Consider the following 19,083-nt stretch of genomic DNA (forward strand, 5'->3'; position numbering starts at 1 on the left):
AGCTCATGGCAATAACACTGTGGCACCCTACATGTTTAGAGTGTGTGTGTGTAAGAGAGAAAGGGAGAGACACATTTATCTTGGGTAGAACATGTCTAGCATGCAAACCTATTCATCTCCTCATACACATCAGTACTGCTTCTGATTTTTTGTTCATTTGTTAGTAAATGACATCCCTTTATCTTTGGGACATTTTATTGTGAAACTAGGTGTGATGCTGGTCCCTTCCTTTCTCTTCTTTATCCTTTCCCTCTTTTTAACGTAACAAAGATGATTGGAGAAAGACTGGTTGCCAGCTCAGTGAGATTTCCAACCAGATGCTTGTGTGCTAGGGGCCTAGCTTCCTATCCTGGTCTTCCTGTTTTTATTTTTCAGTGGATCGCTACAGATGTCATCACATATTTGGGAGATGTGAAGCTAGGAGCTAGAAGCTATTTCTGTTGGCCCTGTCAATATAGTTTGATAAAATGCAAATATCTTTAAAATGGTAGACTTCCAGTTAAAAGGCTCCATCAGGGAGTTTGTTTTGATAATGAAAGTGATTAAGAAGGCTCTCTTTTTTTCCATTGGTATGAATATTCAGCTAAAAGAGCATGGTTTTCTCTCTGTAATTGGGACTCTGCTAATGAGGTTCTAATAACTCTTAGGTTCTAATAATGATTCTAACAAATCTGTTAGCTATCTTCCATGAATAATGCTGGAGACCAAGAAGACACAAATTCTGGATGATGATGGCATCATATAGGGTTCTTAATGCCAACCATTTCCTCTTCTCTCTAATTCTAAGGAATCAACAGGAGTTTATGGTTTTTCAGTATTATGTTTGGAATTGCCTTCAAAACTTGGAATTTATAGGCCTGCAAGTGTTGGTTTTGGTGTGAGAAGGGAAAGGACAATAAACACAGCCACAATTGTTTGTAGACTAGGCTTTATCTAAAGCCTCCTTTCTAGAGCATTCAGTCTCTTCAGACCCGTTCTTCCTTGCAGAGCTTCAAGGAACAACATGTAAGAGGGTTTTTTGGTAAAACTGGATTGAAAAAGTGAATATGCTATAGTGTAATCTGGGACGTGTATTGAGCTAGAATAGTTGTCCGAGATGGGCTGCCTTGTTTCTCTCTCAGCACCTCATTAACAGCCTGACACCCTCCAGCTTTCCTCAGTTGGCCAGTGTTTGGGTTCTCTGATTTTAATAAGTCCTTTCACTGTCTATTTTTCTACCTTGTTCATTCTCTCAGGACCTAAGTGTTGGTTTTGTATCAGTTTCCCTTCATAACAAACTTGAGGCAGAGCATAACCCCTCTAGTACGAGAGGATTACAAAGGCATTAGAGGGGCAAATAACTGTCCTGGGTATGCTCAGTGACTCAGAATGGTCCCCCAATCTTCTTTGTTACCTAGGTTCTTTTTTTTTTTTTTTTTTTTTTTTTAAAAAGGAGGCACCAAGATTTCAACTGAGATCATCTTGATCTGCAATCCATAATCTCATTTTATATGGTGGCTTTGTTAGTTGGCCATATGAGTGGAATCATTGGGGATTATTACAGAACAAAGGTTTTTTTATGATCTTGATATTTGAGGAATAACTTTAAACAAAAGGATAGAACTAAAAGATTTGCAGGTGGTGTCTTGTCTTTGTGTGAACATTCATTTTGTTGGAAGAATAGTTTTTCTCTGGTTTCAAACTTGTATAGATGGTGTTCATATTCTCTGAGCCAGTATAATAAAACATAGGGGAGTTTAAAAAAATTTCAATTTGTCAAGAGGCAAATTGTTGTCTCTTGCTGGGAGCTAGAATCTAAGGTCATAGTATGAGAGAAAAATAGTGTATAGTGAAAATTATCCTTAAAAATCTCTTTATTGTCATTTTGCACAAACAGAAAGTAGTGCTTCAGGATGGTCAGGACCAGGTTAAAATCAGGTCTTTTCTCTGAGTGGAATTGGGAGGGAACAGGGATAGAAAGCTAGCAATATTTAAAGTTATATCTATACCTCCACCCAACCCAACCCCTGTCTTTCTTTCTGAGAGACTTAACGGTTGTATTCCAGTATGTTAAATATGTATTGGAGGCAAATTCTTTGTCTTCATTGCACATCTGAAGTTGATAAGGAACTGCCCCTGGAGAAGTAAATCCCAGAAGGAGACTGAAAAGGGGATAGACAAGGTCTTGGTACTGCTGGTGAAAACGTGTCAGTTGCAGACCCACAACTAACAGTGGTCAAGAGGGAGGGCTTGGGTTGGTTTCCAGAGGCCCAGAAGCATTAGAGTGTTTTTTCAGAAGTGGCAGTGTTGAGCTCTGCTTTTTCAGGATGGTGGGCTGTCCGCACTGGTCAGGCAGGTCTGCTCTCATTTGTCCAAGGTGGACTGTGAACATGTTCGCCCAGCTCTGTTGGATCCTTTGTGCCATTACAGGGTGACTTTCTACCCTAGGGTATTGAGTGATGGCTGACTTCTGAAGGCTGTTTTGATTTCTCTCTAGCAACATACCCAGTTAATTCTGGTTACGTATTTTGGGGGGCAGTTCCTCCCTGGTGTCTGTTTTGTTAGGTATATTCTAACCAGCTTATATTCCTTGTCCAGGTCTGTTCATTCCATGCATCTTGTTACCGAGAGGGTTCTTTGAAATGTCTTTCCTTTTTTACTTACATAATGTTGGCAGATTCTTTTTATTTTTTAATCTTTCTTTGTATATATGTGTATATATATTTTAATATGGAATTCCATATGAATGTATCTTGCATCTTCTCTATTCCTCTTCCACTGCAGAGGCAGCTGTATTAACTGGAACAGTGCCCTTTTGTAGCTCACTACTGGTGTGTGCATTGCTTAATCCTCTCTTGCTTTTTAAACTCTCAGCCTGTAATGAATTAAATAGTTTTTGACTCTCCCTGATAAGGATATTTGTGGGTCAGACTGGCAGAATTCCACAGAAGCACATTAGTGTCTCCTTTGAGTTGAAGCATTTATGTAGAGGCATCCTTCTGAATGGAGGGTAATGGAAATGCTTTTGGACCTCTTGCTGCCGCTGGCCCTCCTCGTCTCCCAGCTTTGTGCCGCTCACCTTCGTCAGAGTACAGGATGCCAGGCAGTGGATACGAGGTCTCAAGCCCACAGAATTATTTCACTTACACTTCATTCATTCATTGCCCAGATATTTCTTTATCAGCGCTATAGAACTTAAATATTTTTTGATGTCATATTAGTTACTGAGGGGGAGGTATGGGGAGGTATGTTAAAAGATGTTGATGGGGTGGGTTGAGTCAAGATGATACAAATGAAGACAATGCAAGGTAGAATAAAAATGTTAGAGGCACAGAAGCAAAGAACTAATGAAATTCAGAGCAAGAAAGATGCTTGAGGGTTGGGAAATACATGGCTTGATAGTGTTATAACTGGTACTAATGATAAAGAGCACATACGATTTTGTACCTTTATCCCTGTGCCAGGCACTGGCTAAGCGTTTTCCTGCGTTACCTAATTCATTCCGCACAAAGCCAAAGTCCTATGAGGTGAGGGTTTTATTACCTTTATTTTGCACGTGAGGAGACTGCGCTTGGAAAGAAAGGTCAGGTTGCTTGTGCAAGGTCAAACAGCTGGCAAGTGGAACCCTTGGGAGTAGGCTCCAAGCCTGGCTCAAGGGCTGTATGTTAACCACTACATCTTGCTGTTTAAATTCTTCTGATTTTTCAATTCAGTGCTTTATCTAGGTCACCAGTTCTTTCCATTAAAAAGAAAGTGTGGTGAAATGAATGTGTTGAGTAATTTGTGTTGTGCTGAATGCTTATTGCTATTTCATGCTCTACACTTAATTGCTTCTATATGCTTATTGCTTAATTACATAAAATGCAGTAGTCCCTTTATCATCTTTCTGCAAAACTGCCCCTTATTTATTATGACTTAAGCAGATTAAAAAAGAAGTGTGTGCTAATTTAATTTTGGAGGCCAGAATTCTTTTTGGTAATGTTTTCTTTATGAATGCACTGATACCTCATTGGTTAAAGGATGTGTCTGGTCAGAATGCAGCTGTTCAGCATGGAAGCATCAAACAGCTGTCACTGTGCAGCATCTTTTCCAGGCACCAGGTTGACATCTGGACTCAGTATTTTGGTGCAAGAGAAATGGTTCTTGCTAATAATGTCGTCACAGCATCATGCATCAAACAGAGCTGGAGGCTGTGTCTCTGCCAGTTGCCTTTTGATCATTATTCACCCTGAGTTAATGCAAAGAAAATGATCAGCTTGGGGGCCACAAGGGTAATACTTGGCATCCACATGCTACTGGTTTCCCAAAGGACCAAATATAAGTTTATTTTCCCTAGATTGGTGTAAATGATTTGGATAGGAGATGTTTGGCCAAGCTGTAAGCTAGTTGGGCGCCTTCTATGTTCTTTTCTATATGGTTGACACAATACAGCCTTAACTATTTGAGGTCCACTTGCTGGTTGAGTGATTATAATTGATATGAATGATACATAGTGAACGTTCGGGGTAGGAATAGCTATGAGGTAGTATTTGCCAATACTTGCCCTTATTGGAAACATACCACATTTCCTTAATTCTTAAAAGATGTATCTCTCCCATCGGCAAATTTTAACATCTGGTTTCAGGACAAAACTTCTAGTCATAACTGACGGCTTTATTTTTAATGGAGTATAAAATAATGCATCTTAAAATAAGTGGCATCTTAGATTGAATTAAATATGATAGCTCTACTGTGCATCATTTGGTTCTAATCCCCACTGTCCTCTATTTCTATTGACTTGGTAAATTGCTTAGTATATTTAGAACACCTGAGTTCCTGTGGTTCTGACCTGGCCATTTGCTTCAAAAGATGTGTTATTCATTGTTCATCATTGGTGGTTTCCTACCCACTGGACAATTTATGTAACACTTCAGAGTTTATGTGACATTTGAGAATTGTAGGTGATGGGAAAGATGGTGTCTAATTTAAATGCACTGGAAGCATAGTCTTCACAAATATAATCAATGCAGGAGGGACGTGAGAGGAGAGGAGTGGAGCGGAGCATGTATTTCAGTGAAAACTCCTTTAGATTTAATGCTGTTTACCTTCACCAAGAGAAAGTAAGAGAGAGGTAGCTGTGTCCTTGAATCTTAGAGACTTAGACCTTGAGGGGACTTTTCTCACTAGTCAGAATTAGATTTAAGTATCTCAGATGCATGATACTTTAACATGTGTACAGAGGTTTGGTATTTCCTCACCCATTCTGTAAGAATATTTTCCTGTGCTTGCAAAATCTTTACTGTAGGTAGTGGCCTTTGACCTCAGTTCTAGAGAGGCCTCTCTATGTATGTCTTTAAAACATGGTATAATGTTTTTAGGTATTTTCCATTATTTTATTTTATTTTTAAAAAATATTTATTTATTTATTTATTTATTTATTTATTTATTTATTTTTGGCTGTGTTGGGTCTTCGTTTCTGTGCGAGGGCTTTCTCTAGCTGCGGCAAGCGGGGGCCATTCTTCATCGCGGCGCGCGGGCCTCTCACTGTCGCGGCCTCTCTTGTTGCGGAGCACAGGCTCCAGACGCGCAGGCTCAGTAATTGTGGCTCACGGGCCCAGTTGCTCCGCGGCATGTGGGATCTTCCCAGATCAGGGCTCGAACCCGTGTCCCCTGCATTGCCAGGCAGATTCTCAACCACTGCGCCACCAGGGAAGCCCCGGTATTTTCCATTATTGATGGTAGTTCTTACGATAGGAAAAAATGAACTGTATCAGATCTGGTGTCTGCTTATACCAGATCTAGATCCACTCCTAGAACATTAACCATATTTTGCTTATCATTAGAAATCATCAAAAAATTATCCCCCCAGTTCCTATTCTGTGCTGCCACAATGCTGGCAAATGTTAAAAAGGTATGTATGGGGGCTGTTTTGATACTGCTGTTTACATGCTGCCTAAAAATAAGCAGATTATGAAACATGTAGTTTTCCTCTTTTTAATTACCAAGTAATATACTAAACAGACATCTCTAGGCACTGTCTGGCAAGCAAAGCGTATGAACCGGAGACATGCTTTGAAAGCAGAATGAACCCTCTCATCTGTCCATCTCTGAGAGGTCATTTGAATATCAGGTGACTTGTATCTTAGTCTTCAGTTTCTTCCTTAGTGATATGATGGGTTTAATCAGTTTCAGTTAATACATACATTTTACTATATAACAATGAAACTTTTTTCATTTATAAATTAGAGGATAGGAATCAAATTTTTATTATGTTCTGAATTATGCTAAGCTTATATGGTTGGTACACATTAGACACCTAGCAGAAAAGAATGTTTGAGCTGCGGTTAAATCGTTTACTCTTAGCTCTATAAGAATGTATGTGTACACTGTAACAATAGTGTTGTGCATAAGTGTAAATTAAGTGTACCAGTACACATTATATTAAAGATCATAAAACGCCTATATGATGATGATGGCTTGAAAGGACAAGACCCCTTACAAGCAAATTAACATCTGACTTAAAAAGAAAAGTTTCATTTATTTCCTTTCTGGTTGTTTAAAAAAAAAAAGTCTCAGCCCCCCAAATTCAAGCAGTATATTTGTTAATGAAAATATTAATGAGAGGGAGTTATGGGTCAGGGATGTTTGTTGCAAATATAATTTTCAAATTGGAAAAAAAAGAAAAGGAAACCAATTTTTGCATTTTGTTAGCCATTTTGAGGTGTTTTGGTTCAATGTGAAATGGCCACAGCTGTTTACTTAGAAGTGAAAATATTACTTGATACATTAACTGAAATCTCACTCTGCTTTGTTATTGTCTCCTTGAAGAGAATTTTACTGTTAGATATTCATCCCCTTATTGTGGGTTGAGTTGTGAAACCCCCCAAAAGATATGTTAAAGTTGTAACACTAAGAACCTATGACTATGACATTAGATCTGTGAAGACCTTACTTCCAGATAATCAGTTAGGAGGAGGTCATACCTGATGAGGCTGGGCCCTAAATCCAATGCCTGGTGTCCTCACTGAGAGGATCAGGTGCACACAGATGCAAGAAGGCCCCGTGACAGAGACAGAGATTGGAGTGATGCAGCTGTAAGCTGAGCATTGCCAGGGATTGCTGGCCACCACCAGAAGCTGGAAAGAGGCTGCCTTAGAGCCTTCAGAGAGAGCATGGCCCTGCCAACACTCTGAGTTTTGTACTTTGGGCTCTTAACTGGGAGAGAGTAAGTTCGTGTTGTTTGAAGCCATCAGTATCTGGTAATTTTTTATGGTAGCCCTAGGAAATGCATACCTGCGGCTCCCCCTCTTTTTCTGCAAACATTTTATGTCTTGTGATGAAAAATGGCTTTCCCTTTTTTTGAACAAAAACCACACAATCGGCTTTTAAGTGAACATCATGTATGTCAAGGCATGTTAACTTGGATTTTTGAAAGGTTGCTTTGAATGCTGAGACTGGGCTAATTTCCACACATTGTCGTCCCACCTGTGTACAGGGTTTCCCTTCATGTGTCACCCCTGGGAACACCCTGGGTACCCTAGTGAAATTGCTCTAGTTTCCCTGGTTTACAGCTCTTCTGAAGGAGCTATCTGTCTCTTTCCCAATAATCTTGTTATTCTGTAAGTGTGTAGAATGTAATGTAGAACAGAGATTGGCATCTTATGAGTTGTGTGGTCTGTTTCTTTTGTGTGACCTTTTCATATGATCATGGGCAAACTGTCTCCTAGCTCTTGTTTCTAGAAAATAAGAATGGCTGTTGAAATTAGATAAACTCAGTGGCTGTAAATTTTTACAAAAGTAAAAACTCCGAAGACCTTAACAAACTTCATTTATGTAGATCTCTCTAATCATATGATGGTGGCCAATGTATACGTGTTAGTTTATATTCTGATATTTATAACTGTTCATGAAACCACGTTTTGTCTATTTTTTTTAAATTAATTAATTTTATTTTTGGCTGCGTTGGGTCTTCATTGCTGCGTGTGGGCTTTCTCTAGTTGCAGTGAGCGGGGCTACCCTTCCTTGTGGTGCATGGTCTTCTCATTGCGGTGGCTTCTCTTGTTGAGGAGCACGGGCTCTAGGGCACGCGGGCCTCAGTAGTTGCAGCATGTGGGCTCAGTAGTTGTGGCTCGCGAGCTCTAGAGCACAGGATCAGTAGTTGTGGTGCACGGGCTTAGTTGCTCCTGGCCATGTGGGATCTTCCCGGACCAGGGCTCGAACCTGTGTCCCCTGCGTTGGCAGGCGGGTTCTTAACCACTGCGCCACCAGGGAAATCCCAGCGTTTTGTCTATTTTTACAAACAGCTTTATTGGTACATAATGGATGTGCAGGAAAACTGCACATTTTTAAAGTGTGCAACTTGGAAAGCTTTGAGAAATGTATATATATCCATGAAACCATCACTACAGTCAAGATAGTGAACATACTCATTACCACCCAGAGTTTCCTTGTGCCCCATTCTGTCCCTTTCCATGTACCCTCAAGCCATTGATCTACTTTCTCTCATTATAGATTAGTTTCATTTTCTAGAGCTTATATAAATGGAATCATACAGTATCTACTCTTGTTAATATGGCTTCCTTCACTCAGTCTAATTATCTGAGATTCATCTGTGTTGTGGTCTGTATCAGTAGCTCATCCTTTCTTTGCTGAGTAGTATTCCACTGTATGGATATACCATGGTTTAGCCATCCATTTACCTCTGGTGGTCATTTGGGCTGTTTCCAGTTGCCTCCAGTTTTTGGCTCTTTATACATAAAGCTTTGATGAACATTTGTGTACAAGTCTTTGTATGGATATATATTTTCTTGTCTCCACCCTGGAGTATAATGGGTTGGGTCATTATGGTGATGGTAGGCACTGTTGCTTCTAATGCTTTGCCATGGTTCTTCCCCTGGCCTCAGGTGGAAGCACACTCCTGGGCTGATCAGTACTGTGCTCAAGAGAGGCCCTGTACGCATCTCAGAAGTCATCTCTCTGTGCTGCTCTCTCCACCCTGGTCCTTTGTGCCAAGAGCTCTAGCAGGCTTGGTCTCCCTCAAACCCTTGTCCATTCCCACTAGCAACTCTAGGCAGTAAGCAGTTGTAGGGCTCATTTGTGTCCTGTCTCTTAGGGATCACTGTTCTCTGTTGCCTGTTACCTATCTTACTGAAAACCATGTTTCAAAATGTTTGTTTTTTTTTTTGATTTTATGCAGGAGGGTGGATTTGGTCCTTGTTTCGTCTTTGTTGGAAATGAAAGTTGCACATTTTTCTTGAATTATGGCACTTTTAATTTTAAACACACATATATTCCATTAAGCAGATATACTATTTTCTAGTTATGTCCATGTTCTAGATTTCTTTTTTTCTTAATAGCATTAAACATGTACTTTTTTTAGGATTATTTATTTTGGAACTATATCCACAAAGTGAGTTAATAGGTTAAAGGTACATAAGCAAATTTTCAGACTGTACCCCATAAATATTTAAACTTTCCTACGTATAATCGAGTTTTTGTTTCGTCACTATTTTTGTTTTCCTAGATTAACTGGACTTTAGAATTGTTTTCATCTGCATAAAAGATTACTAGTAAGAATGTGTTTTTCATGTAATTTACATTTGATTTCCCTTCATGTAAACCATTCATCTTCTTTGATTACTTTTAAAGTAGAATTATTTTATTGGCTCTATATGTGTATCTTCTTGCATGACTTTCAGATGGGGTTTTTTTTACTATTTGTTTATTTTTCTATATTTAGATATTTTTCAATACATTTTATTTTGTAAAACTACTTTTTAATTCTAGAACATTGATCATTTTATTTCGTAAATTGTCTTTCCTCAGGTGGGCTTAAATCATAAATCTTTCTCCATCCTATGCCCCATTTATTTGTTTAATGCTTAGTTATGAGATACAATGGGAAGTTTATTGGCACCAATGCCTTGGTGAACTAACCAAAGTGCTTTTTAGAAACCAACTCTTCTGACAGAGGAGTGATTGGTGTGCCAACTCATTCCAGCCCAACTCAAACCATACTTTTTTTTTTTTTTTTTTTTTTTTTGATGTTAAATAACTTTAATGGTCAATGTGGGAGTCACAAGGGAGGTGCGTTCCCTCCCAGGGCTCTTCAGTGCCATCCTCAAAGCTGGTTAGTGCAGGGAGGTAGGGCAGTGTTGGTTCCAGTTTTCTCCGAGGAAGGATTTAGGGAGTCCCAGCCAGCCCTGGGAATGAATCCCTCAGCACCATGGCAACCACAGCTTAAAAGGGGCTTCTGCTCCCCCTCCCCAGCCTATCCGCAGTCCAGCAGAGGAAGGGGAGGCCAAGCTGGCCAACCTGCTACAAACAGCGCCGAATCCAGAGCCCAGCTGCACACCGGTCACCTCCTCTTCTGGCCAAATCCTGTTGCCAGCACACCGTCTCACACTGGTGACTGGAGCCAAGTGTGGGGTGGACCTTTGCTGCAGAGACCTCTAGACTGTGGGGACCGCTTTGGGGGGGGGGGGAGGGGCAACAGAGCGAGAATCCCCAGGGGAGTGGTCTGGGGGGACAGCATCCAGGGAGACCATTTGGCATCTCCTCCAGGACAGGGAATGGGGCTGGGCTGGGGTTGGGGCCACTGAAGCAGGCGAGCAGGGGCCAAGCAGGGCAGGCTGGGGGCGTCTCCAGCCTTGTGCCCTCCCGCTGGGCCAGGCTGTCTGTCACTGCTGTGATGTCATCCAGCGGGCTCAGTAGCTGTGGCACCAGGAAGGGATTGAGGGGAGGGGGCTAGTCAGAGCTTAGGCCCCAGGCCTACTCAGCCCTGAGCATCACCTGTCACTATCTCATGGTACCAGGAACCCTGCTTGGCTAGTACTTGGAGTGGTTTCCGAGGAGCAGGGGTTTCAATTTTCATTATTTCATCACGGCACTGCTTCCACTGGCTCATGTCAAAGAAAAGCTGCCACAGAGCTTCAGTCCAGCTCTGCAGGGCTCCCCAGCTCTCTGCCTGAAGCGTGTGTGTCCCTCATCCTCCCCATACTGGTTACTGATGCTCAGGGTGAAGGGCCGGCCCACTGCTTTGTCCAGCTCCCCTGCCCGGACTTGAGTCTCCTTGTTGATCACAGCAGTAAACAGCGGCTCCTCCTCAGTGTCTGTGTCTTCAGGTTGATGGTAACAGAAGCGGTTTGTGCCTTTCAAGACTCCATGCACTCGCACCCAATCCTGCAGCTCCCCAGCTTGCTGCGCTCTGAGGGTACCACCTGCAGTAGGCTGAGTCACGCAGAAAGGCTGAGCCACCAGACAGCAACACACGCTGCCATCGAGGGGCAGCCAGGCGGGGTCCTCATGACTGGTGAGGGTGAGGTCGTGTGTGTGGAACCCATCTTGCACTGCTGCCAGGGTGAGAGTGGTATGAGCCAAGCGGTGGTAACGAGGACCACCAGCAGCTGGGGTGGGGAGCAAGATGGGACTGCTTCCTGAGCCCCTAGCTGTCTCCAGCGACGCCTGCACGCGCCTCCCCGAGGAGCAGCCCAGGCAGCTGCTGAGCTTGGTGGCAAGCCTCTTGGGGGCTCCAGCCAGGGCCCCCTCCTCTTCCACGCAGGCCCCATATAGCTCCAGCCGCAGTTCAGAGTCTGGCCCTGCCTCGGCAAAGAGCACGTTGTTGTGAAAGGAGACGGCCGTGAGGGTCCTGTCCACCAGGATCGTCTCCGTGTCCTGAGCGCATTCCCCTGTCTGCAGCAGCAAGAACACAGCCCGATGGTGCAGGTTGCCTTCGTTCTTGAAATCTTCTGTGTCCTTCCACATGAGTGGGATCCGGAGGTCAGAAGTGCAGACCTGGCCGCGGCAGGGGGAGCGCTCAGCAGGTGGCCTGCTGCCAGGAGGCCGCTGGCCTGTCTTCCTCAGCACCTGCGCCACCTCGCGCCGCTGCCTCTCGCCCGTGTAGCCGGCGGTGCAGCTGTTGCCTACCAGCACACTCTGGCTGGGAGCAGGCCACCGGCAGCTGGCGGGCCCCTTCCCTCGTCCGGGTCTCATGGTGTAGCGTTCTTTGTGACTGTGTCCTCCGGTGGGTCGCAGAAGAGGCTGAGCCAGCAGCAGCTGTGTTTGAACTGTATCTCCAGGGCGGAGCCCCTGGCCGCGGTGACCCGGCTCCGGTGGTTTCCAGAGAACATGCTGGCGGTCCCGTGCTTCTGCCTGCCCTCAGCACTCCCCACGCTGCCCGGCTCTGCCTTGTCCCGTAGGCTTCTGTCCCTCGACTCAAACCATACTTTTAAAACTGTTGAAACCCTCGTTTTTCGTTCTGCAAGCTGCTGCTTTGAAACAGTCATACAGATGTTCTGGAAGCCTACCGAACTTCAAGAACTTCTTGGTGAGAAAACACTCGTGTTGTTTTTTAGTGCAGGAGATTAATCATACCTGAAGTGAAAATGGGCTTTAACATGGACATTGGTGGGTCCTCCATGAGGTGTGAAAGCTCTGGCTGGAATGGCCCTGAGCGTTGGTTCCATTGTTAGAAGGCGTGTGCACGTTTCCTCAAGTTGCTAGCTGCTGCTACTTGGAACTCTCTAGTGGCTTAGGTTTGAAAAGCAGTAACAAATATTTGTTGATGGCTCCCAGTGTGCTAAATGCTGCTTCTCAGTCCTTGACAGGTGCTGTAGATTTAATCCTTGTAACAGTATGTGACTGAAGGGATTTATGCTCCCCGGTTATAGATGAGGAAACTGAGGCACAGATAGTTTGATTAAATTTTCCCAGGATAATGCTGCTAAGTAGTGGCAGCTACTAAAGTTTGAAGAGTAAAAATAAATGTATTCTCATGTTATATCCCGGTTTGAGTCTCGACTGCAGTGTAGAATTACAAAAATTAAAGAAGGATCAACAGCTAGAAAACTGTACATTTGTTCAAGGTGAAAAACAGTTAAAAAAAAATCACGGAGCGCAGGACAGTAGGCAGGAAGAACTCTACTTAGTGTACTGACCTTCAAGTATGAACAAGATGCCACTGATACCCTGTGTAAACCTTGAGTGATGCAATACAAGTGTTCCCATACTGGTTCACTTTTCCTTTGAAACTAGAAATATTTTTTTGTAGGAAAGTGAACGTTGTTAGGATTATAATCTGTATCTTTTTTATTTTTTAAAGGACTCAGCTCTTTGTTTTTTTTATTTTTGGCTGTGTTGGGTCTTCGTTGCTGTGCGTGGGCTTTCTCTAGTTGTGGCGAACGGGGACTACTCTTCATTGTGGTGCGCGGGCTTCTCATTGCGGTGCCTTCTCTTGTTGTGGAGCACGGGCTCTAGGCGCATGGGCTTCAGTAGTTGAAGCACGCGGGCTCAGTAGTTGTGGCTCTCGGGCTTAGTTGCTCCGCAGCATGTGGAATCTTCCTGGCCCAGGGATTGAACCCGTGTCCCCTGTATTGGCAGGCGGATTCTCAACCACTGCGCCACCAGGGAAGTCCCATTCTGTATCATCTTAATAGAAATATACTGGTCTATATAGCGAACAGGTATTTCTAACTCCGCTTTTTAATCAGCCCATGAATTTATATTGACCATTTTATCTTTTGGTCAAACTGTCGTAAAATTGTCATCTCATTGGCCCCTGTCCTGTTGTTTTAGGGCGCAAAAGTTAATGGAATCTGAATAATTCATTTATTTGGGTTGATCTTCAAAAGCAAGGTGTAACTTTTGCCCAAATAAACGAATCTGCCAGTTTTCCTCATGATTTTTACGTGCCAACTTTGATAATCTGTGGAAACGAACAATTTACATTTCTTGTTTAATGTGAGTTTCAGTGGTGGTGGTGGTGGTTTTTAAAAAGATGGGAAATATGTGGGGCAGTGATGTTTAAGCAGAAGATGTGGAGTGTGTTTGCAGTTTTGTGTCCTGGAGGTCAGACTATGCAGTACGTGGTTTCCTGGGCAAAATAGGAATCTTCTTATAAAATATTCCTATGACCCAGCACATCATTATCCTCCTAGTCTTCACCTTCTTGGGCATAGTGTAGCAAAGGCCTATAATTATAAGGGTTAAGTAAAATGTGTGAAAGTAGTATTACTTGTATAGATGGGTGTAGTGAGGAAATTAAGGGGAGAGACTGTGTCACTGTGCCATTTAGACATATATAAGTGCAGTGGGTAGTCTGAAACAGTAGGTATTTCTTAAGATCAAGGGTTCAAGACATTTATGGCCAGACCACAGGAAGGAGGATGCTGGGGTGGCAGTCACTTCCGCACTAGTGCTTATTCAAACACGGCTCCGTTTTACTCTAGCTCAGAACAGCAATGTCTGCTCGGGGGCAGATGAGTTTTAAGAATGTGCCTGCCCTTTATCCTTTGGGATTTGTGGGTTCAGGCAAAGCACGTTCTTATTCTTTTGTCAACCTTGAATTTGGATACATTTCTTCTGTAGTCTTCCGCATGCTCACCTCCTGATTTTTAGCCGGTAGGCCCCTTTTTATCCTTGTTCACAAATAGTGAATTTTGTAACTCTTAAGATGTTATATCCAGTGACCCAGCTTGTTAAGAGGAAAGTCCCAGTCATTGCAGCTTTGTTTTAGAATCAAGGCCCTCACTGCACCTCCTCGCCACCCTCTCTTAACACCTGCCAATAACAAGTGGAAACACTTCCCTATAAAGAGGAAGTACGGCCTTCATGCGGCAGAAGGGGGATTGAACTTCGGGAAAAACCAAATTGTTAGAATGATACTTTAACATTATATGCAAAATACCATCGTGGATAGTAGAGATAAATGCTGAAGAGCTCTAAGGAAGAGCTGGTAAAGTTTGATTGACCTAGGGGAGGGTTTGGCAGAGGAAACCGCTTTGGAATTGATTTTTTTTTTTTAATTCATTTATTTTTGGCTACGTTGGGTCTTCGCTGCTGCGCGCGGGCTTTCTCCAGTTGCGACGAGCGGGGCTACTTTTTGTTGCGGTGTGTGGGCTTCTCACCGCAGTGGCCCCTCTTGTTGCGGAGCACGGGCTCTAGGCATGCGGGCTTCAGTACTTGTAGCACGTGGGCTTCAGTAGTTGTGGCTCGCAGGCTCTAGAGCACAGGCTCAGTAGTTGTGGCGCACGGGCTTAGTTGCTTTGTGGCATGTGGGTTCTTCCCGGACCAGGGATTGAACCCATGTCCCCTGTATTGGCAGGCGGATTCCCAACCACTGCGCCACCAGGGAAGCCCTGGAATTGATATTCTTTTAGCCTGTAACACAGACTTGGGTGTCTGTACTCTACCTGCTGACTAGGATACTTGGAAGAGCAAGTTTGGGTGTCCATGCTTGGGGACAGTGAAAGGAATGGGCAGTAAGAAAAGCATAGCTGCCGTACTGGATGATATTGGGTATTACGTTTCTTGACTTCAAAAAGGCATAACCACGGTATACTCCAGAGAAGAATGTATTTCAAGGTGGTGAAAGGGAAAGCCCAATACATTTGTCAGCTTACAGAAGAAAATTGGTTGACTTGTGAAATTTTTCTGCCATACCATAGACATTTTTGACTATTGCAGAACACATGATGAGCCTTCCTATGTTTCACGAGAGAAGAAAGACACTGTTTTTGTTGTCCACTGTCTGTACCCCAAAGACCTTGCTGAAAAAAGGTATTGATCTGCCCCTTACGCTCCGTGTAGGGTTTCTTGACCCAAGCTGGTCATGTTTGTCCACCCTCTTGCCAGTCCCTTTTACGTGTGTCTTCAAATCGTTTGCCTTGTCCTTGTTATATTGTTAAGGTAATTTCTGAATTGAATGCTGTAGCAAGAGGACAGTTTGCAGTCAGAGTGACCTGGGTTTCAAGTCTTTTTCAAGTCTGTGACTTGGTAATGACTAACCTTGGGTGAGTTATTCAGGACCTTTGAGCTCTGGTTTCCTCATCTGTAAAATGATGATACTGTTGAAATCTTAGTCTTTGTGAATATTAAATGGGACTCATATCGTGCCTTACGTATTATGTATTCAAATATTATGTAGTTAGTAATTGTTCTTGTCAGTCAAGCTTATTTAGTAGCTCTGGCTCACTTTGGATCCCCAAATAAGGTGCCTCTGACTTCATTTTGCACATCCGTCTAGCTGAGAGCTGCCTGCTTCCCTTAGGTCAGGTGGGTTTTTTTCCTGTTGAAAGACTTAGATTTATAATCTTGGCTTTCACTTTGAATGGCCTATTCTCAAGTGTCATTTTAAGTTGATTTGTTATGCTAATGCATTACAAATAATGTGCTTCCTAATTAGCCCGTATGTAATAAGGCAGGGTACCCACCTGCATACTTGCATATTAAATATTCTATGCAAAAATCCCTTAGCTCAGCTTCACACCATGGGGGGGATTGTTGCAGCACATGAAGAAGTCTGTTCTCTGACTTGAATGGTAGTGACTCATTACGCTAGCGTACATCATGAAGGCTAGGGCTTCATGGTGATTGGAGTCACTTAAAATTGGTTTGGACAGTGTGCTGTTGACCAGAGCACCTTGTGAGTAGTTCTGGTCCTAATTACATCTTTCCTCTAACACTGTAATGGCCTCCTACCTGGCCTCCTTCTCTCCAGTTGTCCCCCCTCTAATCCAGTTCTATATATGGCTGCTATGTTAATCTTCCTGAAACATACCTCTGATTCTGTCACTCTCCTTATCCTCAACTTTTTAAAAAGCTCCCCATTTCTTGGCAAAAAGGGCCAAACTTCTAAAGTCCCATGATGTGGCCTAAATTTCCTAAGTTCCTTTCTATAATACTTGCTTTTAGACTGGTTATTAATGGTGGGAAGTTGGAAATGTGTACGGACATTGCTTTGGTGCACATCACTGGGGGACACTTTTACTGGGTAGGGGGCCAAAAGTGCTAGAGGGGATAGTCCTACCAACGGAAGATTTTGCCAGAACAGCAGTGAGTTGGACATTAGGGAGTAAAACTAGGACCAGTTATAGGGAAACATTTTAGCTTAATATGAAAAAAGAACTTTCTAAGAAAGGTGTTCAGTGAGAGAGAGTGGGCTGTCCCAGGAAGTTAGTTTCCTTTCATCGAAGGCCTTGACACATGAGCTGAATAACCAGATGGCAGGAATACTGTGGAGGGGATTTGACAGTGCATAGGAGGCTAGAGGTACACTTTTAAGTTCCCTTCCAACCCACAGGCCCTGTGATTCTATGGCTTATAATTCGTGAAAATGGTAAGACCGATTAGGTCGCCATAGAAACAGTGCTTCTGCACTTATATTTCTATACACTCCTCATAAGTGAGGTAGGTGGTTCTTGATGAAGCTTGCTTATACCATGTGGCAGTGATCCTGCCTTTTTCCCCCTTCATTATGCTAATTGATATAATTGAACTATACATCAAGAAAAATGGAAACTGGTTTATTACTGCCTATGATATTTAATTTCCTTTTTAACTGTAACTCATTCCAGTTATACCAAGTTGCTGGGGCAGAAGGAATAGCAGCATTTGTGGTTCCGTAGGAATTAAGAGAGGAAGAAAACTTTTCTATTCCAAATGAAAACTTCAGAAGAACAAATTGGAGTCGGAACCTTGTTTCATGATTTGACTTATAAGTCCTTCTGTTTATCCCAGGAATGACTTTTGGCTAGCCTTAGAGCAAATTAGCCAGATGCTTATATATTTGATAGCGCTTTCCTTTCTCTTACTAATAATTAAAGTAAAAGAAATCATAATGAAATGTCATTCTAATAATTATGAAAATATTCAAAGTATGTTTAGATTTGTAATCTCATAAAATACATGATGATAATTACCTGGATTATTCACAATAACCGTTCCATAGAGGGGAAACCCAAGATACTGAAATTAGAGAATTATTTGCAGAGCCAAGTCCAGATTCCCATTTCCACTTAAGACAAGTTCCCACAAAACTCTTACCAGTTTCTTTCAGGTATCTTTGTGATCAAGCTACAATATCTGTGGTTCTCCTCAAGGCTGCACATCTTTTGTCAAGGAGGCAGAGAATAGTTTCATGCCCTGCCTGGCAGGATCCTAAGTAACAGTCAATACCTTATTTACCTGTCTGATTTCCTGTTGTTTCTTGATTGCCTTTCCCAGGCCAGGGAGATTAATTTAAACACACTGACCTCCTTTATGGTTGTTGAGAATGATTACCGTTGGGGTCTGATTGTTTGCCAGGGGGAAAAGGGAAGTTAATTTAGAAGGATCTTAATCAGATGAGTGGTTTTTGTGACACATGTGTATGAGTTTGAAAACCAATACTAGGACCCTGCATCCTGACATGGGCCTGCACTCTTGTGCAGTTCCTTTGAGGTTAAGCTCTCCGAGCTGTTTAAAGATGGCTTATTTTTCTATTTAAACCTCATTCTGTCATAGGTTACAATCCTTTGGGGGCAGATATGGGTTGTTAGTTTGCTGAAAATAGAACTTAATTGGCTACTGTACCAAGTACTGATATTTAATTTGACAAGAGAGTCGTAATTCAGTCAGCCTATTAGGTCCTTAAGGTTGTATGGAAGTTAGAAAATGTAACTAAAACCCCACCTGGACCACTGCTCCTGTGCAAACCAGGTATGGTTTTGGGTTGTGCGCCGTGGGGCTTCTGACCATTTGTGAAGCTGGAGGGGTAGTGTCTGCCCTACCTCTGAGGAGTGCCAGTGAACATGTTCGCTGAGTTTTTCAACTGCTATTTAATATTTACTTGCTATGGAAATGCGGAGGACTGGAACTGTCTAGCAGAGGAGGCATTGTCTTCCTCTTTTTGACTTTAGAGTTTCTGCTTTTGATAAATAGGAAAGAGACCCATTGGGGCAGTATAGTAATGTACATGTAATTACTATACAGTAATTTACTCATTTAATTCAACAAAGATATCGCTGAGGTATGGGGACTGGTGGTAAGCCCCTGCTCATAGAAAATGGGGGAGGGATATCAATTCTGGCTCTCTTTCCTTTAAAGGGCAGTTATCACCTCACCTTCTGAGGCTCTCATGAAGCACTTTCCAGTACCTATGTAGAGCTACTGTCCCCAGCAGACGTTGAAGCAGATGTGCCTGCTGTTACAGAGTGAAGTCTGACAGCTGTTACCTAACCTCTTCAATATCCTTATTGTATCTACTTCAACCTTTCTTAGATTTTTTGAAGCCTTATTAGATATGAACAATTTTTGCCCAAAGGAACTGGCTTCTTCTCCCCATTGACTGACAAGATACTGGTCATCAGA

At 42.7% G+C, this 19,083-nt stretch overlaps 1 protein-coding gene and 1 pseudogene across 1 annotated transcript in view; one reads left to right on the plus strand and one right to left on the minus strand.

Moving 5' to 3' along the window:
* The window catches only part of SND1 (staphylococcal nuclease and tudor domain containing 1), a 432,660-nt gene that overhangs the window by 131,389 nt on the left and 282,188 nt on the right, over window positions 1-19,083 (plus strand). The gene's annotated exons all lie outside the window — the stretch shown is intronic.
* On the minus strand, window positions 10,358-12,086 carry LOC137768605 (rhotekin-like; annotated as a pseudogene).

This window comes from Eschrichtius robustus, chromosome 8 (genome assembly GCF_028021215.1).
Source record: "Eschrichtius robustus isolate mEscRob2 chromosome 8, mEscRob2.pri, whole genome shotgun sequence".
Taxonomy (NCBI): domain Eukaryota; kingdom Metazoa; phylum Chordata; class Mammalia; order Artiodactyla; family Eschrichtiidae; genus Eschrichtius; species Eschrichtius robustus.